Source organism: Hyperoodon ampullatus (assembly GCF_949752795.1).
Source record: "Hyperoodon ampullatus genome assembly, chromosome: 15".
NCBI lineage: Eukaryota > Metazoa > Chordata > Mammalia > Artiodactyla > Ziphiidae > Hyperoodon > Hyperoodon ampullatus.
This window is the reverse complement of record NC_136928.1, coordinates 41,198,733-41,204,080: the sequence shown is the minus strand read 5'-3', so window position 1 is coordinate 41,204,080 and position 5,348 is coordinate 41,198,733.

Sequence of the window (5,348 nt, the reverse complement as noted above, 5' to 3'; positions counted from 1 at the left end):
CAGTTCCACAGGACCATTCATTGCAAATGCGTGCACTTGGAGGCAGCTCCTCTCCCAGCGGCAGCCAGAAAAGGAAAGTGATCAAACATTCCATGAGGATATTTATGGGGCCTGTGGCCGGCCAGTGAAATTTGAAGAACAGGGACAATAATCCTAAGAATCTTCTGGTCAGTTAGCATCCAATTAGGGTTGACAGAAAAATACCAGATGCCCAATTAAATTTGAACTTCAGATAAGTGACAAATAAGTTTTGTATTTGTATGTTGTATTTGTATTTGTATGTACATAAGTTTTGTATGTCCAAATACTGCATGGACATACTAACACTAAGTAATTATTTGTTATTTATCTGAAATTCAAGTTTAACAGGTTATGCTGTGTTTGTGTTAAATCTTCAACCTATATCCAATTCATTAGCCTTGTCAAGGAAACTGAGCCTAGAGAATACTGGAGATCCCTCTTCAAAGACAGAGTTGCCTGCTTTTTCTCCTTCTCACATCCTACCTGCCTCACAAAGTAAGAACATTAGCCTACCCCCAGCCCTCATTTTCAGGAGGTGGCAGGGGACTGGAACCAATGACAATACATCTTAATCCATGTTCCTGTTATGAAAGTTATAGCAGAGTTTTCTGGTATAAACAATCTGATGATCTCAGAAGCACAGGGAACAAAGGGTGCTGCTGAAAGAAAGACTTCATTTAAAATTAAAGCTAAGCATGCTCCATTTCTTTTTATGGTGATTATAGTTCCTTACATATTCTGTCATTCAAAAATAAAAGGGGTGGGCTTCCCTGGTGGCACAGTGGTTGAGAGTCCGCCTGCCGATGCAGGGGACACGGGTTCGTGCCCCAGTCCAGGAAGATCCCACATGCCGCCGAGCGGCTAGGCCCGTGAGCCATGGCCGCTGAGCCTGCGCTTCCGGAGCCTGTGCTCCACAATGGGAGAGGCCACAACAGTGAGAGGCCCGCATACCGCAAAAAAAAAAAAAAAAAAAAAAGCTACGTTTTATATAAATACTTAAATTTTAAATATTTTTAAAAGCTATTTTTTAAAGAGACAACAGACTTCCTAATTGGCGTCAGTATACCCATGAACTGCAAACTTAACTCCCTGTCTCCCCTGCTTTGGACATTATGTGGACTTAAAAATGAAAAGTATTTGCAAACTGTCTTTTAGAACTTAACCACTTTGTAAGTAGATGGACTTCTGTATTTAATAATGTACACAATCTTTAAAGCAAATCCAATGTATATATTCCTATCAAGGCTACTTTGAGAACTTGTGGGCTTACTCTGATGAAAATGAGTCAAAGTTATGATCTACTCAAAAGAAAATAAAACAGAAAAAAAGATAGAAGTAACAGTTTAATAGTGTTTCACTGAACAGCTGGATCAATTCCGAAACTTTTCTCAATATATTCAAATGAGAATCTCATTAACAAGGCAAAGAATTCTGGGAAGATAAGTGGATCTTAAAACAATTTCAAGAAACAATATATAATTAAGCTGCCATATGTGTTTCCTCTGTATGAGTGATACACAATATATAATGAGGTAGGGGCTACAACATTTCACAGACTTTTTATTTTTACCATGAAAGTCTTCCAGACATTCTAAGGGATGTTAAAATTAGTCTGGAAGAATATCTACTTCTCTTGAAAGTTGCCATTGTTGGCTTTGAGAAAGATATTCCTTCACTACTAGGCACTGAAGCATATGCCATCAGTCATGATGAATTACTATCTTATCTGTTGTCCCTTTTTAGGTTCAAGCAAAGGAAAAGAGTGACAAATTCTAATTGGTGAAACAAGTGATCAGATTTAACCCAAGTATTTCAAATTTGTGCCTAGATGACTTTTGACTACAAACGAAAGTAAACTTTTGCAAATACAGAGTCTTGCTGTGCTTCTATCCACTCCACAAGTGTTACCATATATTCATTTACTCAACAGATATATATATTAAGTGCTTACTGTGAGTCAGGAATGCTTATAGAAACAAGGAATGCAAGAGTAACGTTTCACTTTATGGAACAATCCACCCAACAATATCAGAATACACATTCTTTTTAAACATATGGAAAAAAGAGCAAAAATTACAAGTTATAATGGAGATCACAAATCACTGGAGGGGGAGGGTGGATAGACAAACTGACAAGTACATAAATTCTCTGGGAAAATTAAAGAAGTAAGGGAGATAGTGTTGTTGGTGGGTGGCTGGGTGGGTGCGCTGAGTGCAATTTTAAGTATGATAGAAAAGGAAGGCTGCACTGAGAAAAAGACTTCCAAAAGTCTGAAGTATGTGAGTGAACAACCCACAGTGAAGAAAGTACCTAACAGAGGATACAGGAAGTACAGAATCCTTGAGATGGTGTGCACCAAATGTTGAAGAGGAAGTGAAAAATGGGAATTCTTGTACATTGTTGAGGGAATGTGTTATAACCACTTTGACAAAAGTCTTCCGTTTCCTTATAAAACTAGGTATATATCTACCCTGTAACCCAGCAATTCTCATCCTAGATGTGACCAAGAGAAACAAAAACATACATCCACAAAAGGATATATACAAGAATGTTCAAAGCAGCTGTATCCATAGTAAAGCAAAACTGGAGAAAACACATATGTCCATCAACTGGTGAATGGATAAAAAATAATCTGTGGTATAGTCATATAATGAAATACCATGCAGCAATAAAAATGAACATGCAAAACATGAAAAAACATGAATGAAACTTGAATGAAACTCAAGTCATATAATAATGAAATACTATAGTATTTCATATAATGAAATAATATGCAGCAATAAAAGTGAACATGCAAAACATGCAAAAACATTAATGAAATTCAAAACCTATGCTGAGTAAAAGAAGCCTTGTTCAAATTATTTCATTTATTTTAAGTTCTAGAACAATAAAACTCATCTATGAGGGGGTAATGGGAATTATTATCAGGGAATAGGGTTAAAGGTTGACTAGGAACATTTCTGTGGTGATAGTAACATTTTATGCCTTGATAGGGGTTTAGTTACCCAGTTACTGTCAAAACTCATTGAAAGGCATAATAAATTTAATATTTCCTTGTAGGTTTTCTTTAACATCAAAAGAAAAGATTTTTTAAAATGCTAATCAGATACTGACATCAAGCTAATGATATTCATGCTGAAGTGTTTAGGAGTGAAGGGTGCTGGTGTCTGCAACTTGCTTTGAAATATATGTAAAACTAGATGAATGATGGATCAATAACCCGATGAACTGAGTATGTGGTATGTCTAGAAATGTTAATAAAAGAATCTAGCTAGTGGATGTATGGATTTTCAAGGTAAAAATTCTTTCAACTTTTACATAAGTCCAATATTTTCATAATAAAGTACTGAAGCACCTACGGTGTGCCCTGCTGGGGGGGTCTCCTTGGTCCAGCTGGGCTAGAAGCTAGCTCTGCTGAGCTTTCCAGCTGCTCTGTAATCAATGCACATGCACACAGGGGCTAGGAACAGGGGAGCTGCTGGCCCAGAAGAGGATGGGGAAGAAACTCAGAAGTTTGGGCTCAGGGAAAACTATCCCAATGCTGTATTCACCCTGTTCATCTATTCCATTAAGCAACGTTGGGCATTAGTGGGCTGGCACCAGAACCAGTGCCAGGAGTTGTTAATTACTAGCATCCTTCATACTTCCTTGATGCCTCCAGGAAGACCGAGCAGATTTATCAAACACTTTTAGACTATTTACAGCTGCTAGTCATTTTTCTGAGACTTCTACATGTACTAAGGCATCTAATTCCCACAGTAAGTCTATATAGTAAGTTCAGATATTTATAGACAGACAAACTGAGGCACAGAGAGGTAAAAGATGTAAAGCTAGGAAGTAGTAAAGTCAGAATTCAAACTCAAGTGGTCTGACCCCAAATTCTCAGCCTTTCACTGCAACTCTAAGCTCCCTTGCAGTTGAGATACTTTTAAGTATTAATCACTGCTCCAGGCCCATTTTACAAGGCTTTTCTTCCTGAAATCTTCAGTATAAACTTGCTGGAGTGATATGGTATTCTCACTCAATTTTTTCAGTGAGGGAAAAAATATCTGTTCTACATTGTTCAAGTGAAGGAACTGGAAATCCAATGAAAACCATATTTATTTATTTATTATTGCTATTTTATTTTCTCCATCTGTCATTCAGTTATTCAACAAATACTTTTTGTACATATATTCTGAGTTGAAAATATCAGGATGAACAACTGGATATGGTCTCTGCTCTTGGAGCTCAGAGTCCAACAGGGGAAAAGGATAATGTAGAAGTGATGGGATAAAAGAATTTCAGCACATATGTACCACAGCAAATGAAATGGGATTAGTTACTGGATGGTATTTGGAGGGTGGGCAGCTTTAGCTGGGCTGGACAGGCAAATCCTCTCGGAAGCAATTGCTTTAAAGCTGAGGCCTGAGAGGTGAAAAGGAACTGGCCTATATGAAGAAATGAGAGGAAAATGTTCCAGGTAGAGGGACCAACAAGGACAAAGTCATGGGGGCAGGAAAGTACTTGGTGTGTTCAAGTAATGAGAAGAAGTTCAGGGTGGCTGGGACATTGTGTGTGAGTGTGTGTGTGTGACAGAGACAGAGACAGAGAGAGAGAGACAGAGAGAGAGAGACAGAGAGAGAGAGACAGAGAGAGACAGGCAGCAGGGGGGGATGAGGGAATGAGGTCACAGAGGTAAACAAAGGTCACATCAGGTAGAGCCTTTACAGATAAGCATTTTTAAAATTTTACTCTAAGCTGGTAGGAAGCCCTTGAAGGTATAAATACAAGAAAAAAAATGGAAAAAGAAAAGAAACCTCAAGGAGACAAAATTAATAAGAGACAAGAAAGGAAGGAGTAGTAAAAATAGGTTCGATAAACAATGATGAGACACGTTCTACTGGCCTCTTTGGACCTTCATCATTTTAACTGTGAGAGTAACAAGAAATCATTGACTATTTCTGAAAATAGCAATAATATGATCTGACAGACATCTCACAAGGTCCATTCAAGATGCTGTTTGACTAAAATTGTGGAGTGGGATAGGGTGTGTAGGGGAAGTACAAGAAACAGAAAGAGCCGAGGGAAGGCTATTACAAAGCTGTAAGCAAAAATGACAGCTTAGACTAGCACGGTAGTAGTGGGGTGGTGAGAAGTAGTAGAATTTTGTATTAATCAGAAGATTGAACCAACAGGATTGCAGATGCATTTTTCTAAAGTTTTTAGTTACAATTATCCCAGCTTAGCTGGAATAAGAATCTTGTGTTTCTATTTTTGTTCACTTCAAAATGTTTTCTGATTTCCTTTTTGATTTCTTCTTTGGCCCATGAATTATTTAGAAGTGT